Source organism: Leucopleurus acutus (genome assembly GCF_964270905.1).
Source record: "Leucopleurus acutus genome assembly, chromosome: 3".
Classification (NCBI taxonomy): domain Eukaryota; kingdom Metazoa; phylum Chordata; class Mammalia; order Artiodactyla; family Delphinidae; genus Leucopleurus; species Leucopleurus acutus.
The window spans coordinates 25,022,317-25,029,936 of NC_139145.1; the positions used below are offsets into that span (position 1 = coordinate 25,022,317).

A 7,620-nucleotide genomic window follows, 5' to 3' on the forward strand; every position below is an offset into this window, starting at 1 on the left:
TTTTTGTATAATCTGTCCTTTTCTTAGAATTTTAGCCATATGATTCTATCTCTTGGTTTGTCTGGAACTTTTTGATTGAATGCTGGCTATTTTATTTGGCTTTTTGTTCTTTTTCTCAGTGGAAACGTTGTTTTGCTTCAAAATATTTTATTCTACCTGGAAGTAGCAAATCTTCAAATTACAATTTTTTAAATGCTTTCAAATATCAATACTATAGGTGTCACAAAATCTAGAAAAATGACATTTAAAAATGAACTACTGCCAGATGTGTCTCTATAAAACTTTTCCCCCACTCTTTCAGCTATATATTCTTTAACTGCCTCCTCATACGACAGTTTATGTATTTTCGAAATCAAATTTTAAGAAATAAAATTTGTAGTTTATAGACATAGATTTCTTGTAACATGGTTGATTAGAATTTGCTTCTAGTTATTAATAGTTTAGAAAAGTTTATTTCAGCTTCACAATTTATTATTGATAATGTCACATTAATTTTCATTGTTAACTTTGAGCAAACCTCTATGGATTACTTCCTCATAAGTATTTACTATTATAAATGCATTACTGATTTCAGTACTGCTATAGGTTTGTGCATTACAGGAATTCTGATAAAATACTCATTCACACCATTCCATTACACACATTGTTGATGGAGTATATTCTTTTATTTATTTATTTATTTATTTATTTATTTCTGGCTGTGTTGGGTCTTCGTTGCTGTGCACAGGCTTTCTCTACTTGCAGGGAGTGGGGGCTACTCTTTGTTGCGGTGCACAGGTGCTAGGCACGCAGGCTTCAGTAGTTGTGGCTCGCAGGCTCAGTAGTCGTGGCTCACGGGCTCTAGAGCGCAGGCTCCGTAGTTGTGGCACACCGGCTTAGTTGCTCCGTGGAATGTGGGATCTTCCCAGACCAGGGCTCGAACCCTTGTCCCCTGCATTGGCAGGTGGCTTCTTAACCACGGCGCCATCAGGGAAGCCCCTGGAGTATATTCTTGACAGAAGAAAATTTCCGTTTTGACTAAGCATTGATGAGAACTGAATCTTTGACTTATCTTTCACATGCCTGATGATTGAAATAATTTTCCATAGAATAGCTTCTGGTTTTGTACTTTTCAGTTCTTTTTTTCTTCTTCAAACGCACATGCTTTGAGAGCTGTGAAGTGCAAGACATGGCTATATTGTAAGGTGGTTTTTGTCCTTAAGCTTCTGTGTCTTGTGCTAGTTAAGTCAGTAGAGTAGTCATTATGAGTACTGGAAGTTATTCCTGTAATGGGATAGTATATAGTCAATTACATATGGTGATATCTGAAAATCACATAATAACCTCACTTAAAACATCTCCTTAGGGCTCCCCTGGTGGCGCAGTGGTTGAGAGTCCACCTGCCGATGCAGGGGACACGGGTTCGTGCCCCGGTCCGGGAAGATCCCACATGCCGCGGAGCGGCTAGGCCCGTGAGCCATGGCCGCTGAGCCTGTGCGTCCAGAGCCTGTGCTCCACAACGGGAGAGGCCACAACAGTGAGAGGTCCGCGTACCACAGAAGAAAAGAAAATCTCCTTAGCTAGATTTCAAAAAAGCCTGTGGCCATTCCAATATGATCCAACATAGCGGAATATGATAGAAGGAAAATTGGCAAAGAAAGAGACGCTGGTCTTACCTGATGGAAGTTAAAATATCTCACTTTTGACAATTTTGCAAAAACCTATAATTACATGAATTAATTTCTAGGGTTCTTCATAGGACCTAAAAAGGAACCCATAGAGTTGTGGAACAACCATAGAAGCTTCTGTGATGAGAAGCCCGGGCACCGCAACAAAGAGTAGCCCCTGCTCGCCGCAACTGGAGAAAGTCTGCACGCAGCATTGAAGACCCAACGCAGCCAAAATAAAAATAAATAAATAAATAAATTTATTTTTAAAAAAGTAATACTCAGGTTTGAGGCATGAGAAATATGATGAGGAGAAATTAGCTAATCCTTTCAGAACTTTTAAAATATCAAACTCAGTCTCTAAGATTTTAGCATTATATACAACATCGGTTACTTATTAGTGGTTTGGGAAGGCCAATTTAAAATTTTCTGATCTTACTGTATCGAAATTCACGGCCCTAATGTTTTCCACATTGACTATATGAATGATGAAGTAAAGTCAATCATGTATTTCCTTTCCAACTGGGCAGAAAACAAAATTTTGAAAAGTGTTTGGACTACTGACTTTTGATTTCTTCTAAAGCAAGTGTATAGGTAATTTTTATTCCCTGATTAGGAGAAAAATGGTGGAAGAGGGCAGGGTTAAGAATGAAGATTTCAAGAGCGTGAGAGTTAGATGACCAGCCAGAGTTCCTAAGTTTCGGTGCCTGTAACTGTCGCCGCCGCTTAAGCCTGCCAAAGCAGTGGTATGGCTGCTGCCCTCGTATTTGCTACCTCTAGAAACATTCTTGCCAGTAGTGGCGGCAGCGGGACTCAATTAGCCCCTTTTCTCACTCTCTGCAGACCCTCCAGATGGCGTCTTCTGTGGGCAACGTGGCCGACAGCACAGAACCAACGAAACGTATGCTTTCCTTCCAAGGGTTAGCTGAGTTGGCACATCGAGAATATCAGGCAGGAGATTTTGAGGCAGCTGAGAGACACTGCATGCAGCTGTGGAGACAAGAGCCAGACAATACTGGAGTACTTTTATTACTTTCATCTCTACACTTCCAGTGTCGAAGGCTGGACAGATCTGCCCACTTTAGTACTCTGGCAATTAAACAGAACCCTCTTCTGGCAGAAGCCTATTCGAATTTGGGGAATGTGTACAAGGAAAGAGGGCAGTTGCAGGAAGCAATTGAGCATTACCGGCATGCATTGCATCTCAAGCCAGATTTCATCGATGTTTATATTAACCTGGCAGCCGCTTTGGTAGCAGCAGGCAACATGGAAGGGGCAGTACAAGCTTACGTCTCTGCTCTTCAGTGCAATCCTGATTTGTACTGTGTTCGCAGTGACCTGGGGAACCTGCTCAAAGCCCTGGGTCGCTTGGAAGGAGCCAAGGCATGTTATTTGAAAGCAATGGAGACGCAACTGAACTTTGCAGTAGCTTGGAGTAATCTTGGCTGTGTTTTCAATGCACAAGGGGAGATTTGGCTTGCAATTCATCACTTTGAAAAGGCTGTCACCCTTGACCCCAATTTTCTGGATGCTTATATCAATTTAGGAAATGTCTTGAAAGAGGCACAGATTTTTGACAGAGCTGTGGCAGCTTACCTTTGTGCCCTAAGCTTGAGCCCAAATCATGCAGTGGTACATGCCAACCTGGCTTGTGTATACTATGAGCAAGGCCTGATAGATCTGGCAATAAACACCTACAGGCGAGCTATTGAATTGCAACCACATTTCCCTGATGCTTACTGCAACCTAGCCAATGCTCTGGAAGAGAAGGGCAGTGTTGCCGAAGCAGAAGACTGTTATAATACAGCTCTGCGGCTGTGTCCCATCCATGCAGACTCTCTGAATAACCTAGCCAATATCAAAGGAGACCAGGGGAACATTGAAGAGGCAGTTCGCTTGTATTGTAAAGCATTAGAAGTCTTCCCAGAGTTTGCTGTTGCCCATTCAAATTTAGCAAGTGTATTGCAGCAGCAGGGAAAACTGCAGGAAGCTCTGATGCATTATAAGGAGGCTGTTCGAATCAGTCCTACTTTTGCTGATGCCTACTGTAACATGGGAAACACTCTAAAGGAGATGTAGGATGTTCAGGGAGGCTTGCAGTGTTATACTCGTGCCATTCAGATTAACCCTGCACTTGCGGATGCCCACAGCAATCTGGCTTCCATTCACAAGTATTCAGGGAATATTCCAGAAGCAATTGCTTCTTATCGCACTGCTCTGAAGCTTGAACCTGATTTTCCTGACGCTTATTGTGATTTGGCTCATTGCCTGCAGATTGTCTGTGATTGGACAGACTATGATGAGCGAATGAAGAAGTTGGTCAGCATTGTGGCTGACCAGCTGGAGAAGAATAGGTTGCCTTCTGTGCAGCCTCATCATAGTATGCTCTATCCTCTTTCTCATGGCTTCAGGAAGGCTGTTGCTGAGAGCCATGGGAACCTCTGCTTGGATGAGATCAGTGTCCTTCACAAACCACTGTACGAACATCCAAAAGACTTGAAGCTCAGTGATGGTCGACTGCGTGTAGGATACGTGAGTTCTGACTTTGGGAATCATCCTACTTCTCATCTTATGCAGTCTATTCCAGGCATGCACAATCCTGATAAATTTGAGGTATTCTGTTATGCCCTGAGCCCAGATGATGGCACAAACTTCCAAGCGAAGGTGATGGCAGAAGCCCATCATTTCATTGATCTTTCTCAGATTCCATGCAATGGGAAAGCAGCTGATCGCATCCATCAAGATGGTATACACATCCTTGTAAATATGAATGGTTATACCAGGGGTGCTCGAAATGAACTCTTTGCTCTCAGGCCAGCTCCTGTTCAGGCAATGTGGCTGGGCTACCCTGGGACCAGTGGCGTGCTTTTCATGGATTATATCATCACTGATCAGGAAACTTCACCTGCTGAAGTTGCTGAGCAGTATTCTGAGAAACTGGCTTATATGCCCCATACTTTCTTTATTGGTGATCATGCTAATATGTTCCCTCACCTGAAGAAGAAAGCAGTCATTGATTTTAAGTCCAATGGGCACATTTATGACAATCGGATTGTGCTGAATGGCATCGACCTCAAAGCATTTCTTGATAGTCTCCCAGATGTGCAAATTGTCAAGATGAAATGTCCTGATGGAGGAGACAACGCAGACAGCAGTAATACAGCTCTTAATATGCCTGTCATTCCTATGAATACTATTGCAGAGGCAGTTATTGAAATGATTAACAGAGGACAAATTCAGATAACAATTAATTCATTGAGTCTTAGCAATGGACTGGCAACTACCCAGATCAACATTAAGGCTGCCACTGGAGAGGAGGTTCCCCGTACCATTATTGTAACCACACGTTCTCAGTACGGGTTACCAGAAGATGCCATTGTGTACTGTAACTTTAATCAGTTATATAAAATTGACCCATCTACTTTGCAGATGTGGGCAAATATTCTGAAGCGTGTTCCCAATAGTGTACTGTGGCTGTTGCGTTTTCCAGCAGTAGGAGAACCTAATATTCAACAGTATGCACAAAATATGGGCCTTCCCCAGAACCGTATCATTTTTTCACCTGTTGCTCCTAAGGAGGAACATGTTTGGAGAGGCCAGCTGGCTGATGTCTACTTGGACACTCCACTCTGTAATGGACACACCACAGGGATGGATGTCCTTTGGTCAGGGACACCCATGGTGACTATGCCAGGAGAGACTCTTGCTTCCCGAGTTGCAGCTTCCCAGCTCACTTGTTTAGGCTGTCTTGAGCTTATTGCTAAAAATAGACAAGAATATGAAGACATAGCTGTGAAACTGGGAACTGATCTAGAATACCTGAAGAAACTTCGTGGCAAAGTCTGGAAGCAGAGAACATCTAGCCCTCTGTTCAACACCAAACAATACACAATGGACCTAGAGCGGCTCTATCTACAGATGTGGGAGCATTACGCAGCTGGCAACAAACCTGACCACATGATTAAGCCTGTTGAAGTCACTGAGTCGGCCTAAATAATGACTGTGTGCACAGGAGAATTACCCCTGTACCTGAGCCTCAACCTTCTGGGGGAAAGGGAACTACTTTTTCCTTATCTGTACAATACCATGTTGCAGATGGGTGACAGACAATGATAAGAAATAGCACAGCCAGACTTGCTTCCTGCATGATCATGATCACGATAGGGAGAGACACAAGAGATGGGAAACTGCTGTTCCACAAGGAGTCTCCATAGAATTTTGCAGCAGCCAGGTGTCTGGAAGGTCTGGAAGGTAAGTCTGGAAGGTCTGATCTCCCTTGGTCTTCCATAGGATGGATGGTTAGTGTGGAAGGGAGATAGAGATTGCCCAGCCGTTTTGTGATTATCATGGATTGATTGAGTCTTCTGAATTAATATTTTTCTTTATATTTTGGGTATTGGAGCTTTTAAAAATGTTTGGTTTCAGGTATTTTTATTCATGTGAAGTGTATATGATTCTCTTGAGATAAGGTTTTAAGCTAAAATATTCCTTGTTTTAGTTTCTGAACTCTACAGATAAATGGGGATTTTGCTGGTGTAGTCTTTTTATAGGTTTTATAAACCACTTGAGCCTATATCAGTCATTTTAGTGTCTGACATAATGTTTGGAACTATCAGTGCTTTGTTGGTTTATAGATGATGGCTTCAATTCTTTTCCTGGTCCGTTTCCTTCTTCCCGTCCCCCCACCTTAAAAATTCTCCTGTAACTTGGCTAACAAAAAACCAAGTCTGATTCAAAACCTCCCAGAGCGTTTCTCTTAAACGCATCATCTGGTGCCAAATGAAGATCCTTAGGAGTGATTATTAATTCTGAAGGGCACAGTTGTGGTACTGTCACTGATGATAATAATAATGGATTTTTGGCCTAGAGTGTTGACCTATTTCACCAGTGTTTTACCGTTGACTGCCCCTCTATGCTGCTTCCAAAAGTCATAGTGTGTGATAAGATTTTTACTTTCATTTCTAAAGTTTTTTTTTTTTTAGTGAGTCCTGTTCTTCGTTTTTCTTTCAGCAGAAATGAAATCCCAGATAAGTATAAGTATTCAAATATTTGATCAGTAAGTCACAGTTATCTCTAGTACATTAAATAACTTTCATCAAAGAAACATGTTATAGGTAAAATGCTCTGAAGGACCAGCTATGTATATGATAATTATGTTTCAGATCTTCTAGGGTATTATATATAATAACTTGTCTTCTGGACGTGGTCTTGAAGTCTTTATGGATTCAGCCTCGGTAGTAGCGAACTGCACTGCTACTTGGTTTGGAGTACAAATTAGACTTTAGCCCTCCTGGAGGTTGTGTTTTTGGTATTGAAAACCATAGGAATGAAATTATTGTATTTCAGCAAAGGATCGAGGGCTTGAGGCTTAAAAAAGGCAACATATGTGTGGGAAGCAGTCAGCCTTGAAAGCAGGTAAGGACATGCCAGGCATGCGGCCGCTGCTCGAATGGACTATCCCTACTTGTTCCCCTCCTTATTCCATTCCATGGGAGATAAATCACCAGGGCCCAGATATCAGAAAGAATGTAAAATTTGACAAGCAAAGCTGTCTCCCTTCTGCACGTGCAGGTTATTTTTGATGATTCTGGGTTTATGGGTTTTCTCCCAGGGAAGTTAACCTTGAGCCGAGACAGTCTGTAGATAATGTAAACCACCATCTGGCAAGCTTCCTTTTTCTAGTCTATTTAATCTGCAACTGTAGCATAATGACTTTGGAATTACTGTTGCTGTATTACCAAAATCTTAAACTAGGATATTTTTGACAAATGCGGTCCTTAGTTAATTTTTAGAGCTACAAACTGTCAGATGGCTCTGAAATAACAATTGTCTGGCTATTCTTCAGGGTGATCACAATATGGTAATGACCTTGAGGTATCACTAAAAAGCAGGAAGGTGTGAGTCTTCCTTTGGTTCCAGAGTGAAATGCGAGTTGGAGTTGGAAAAGAGGCCCACAACCAAGTGTTAGAGAAGG

The 7,620-nt window shown here is 42.0% G+C and overlaps 1 pseudogene across 1 annotated transcript; it reads left to right on the top strand.

The window, feature by feature from the left end:
* The first annotated feature begins 2,408 nt into the window (after window positions 1-2,408).
* LOC309960590 (UDP-N-acetylglucosamine--peptide N-acetylglucosaminyltransferase 110 kDa subunit-like) lies at window positions 2,409-5,639 on the top strand (annotated as a pseudogene). The gene has a single exon. The product of its transcript is annotated as a UDP-N-acetylglucosamine--peptide N-acetylglucosaminyltransferase 110 kDa subunit-like (transcript).
* The last annotated feature ends 1,981 nt before the right edge of the window (window positions 5,640-7,620 follow it).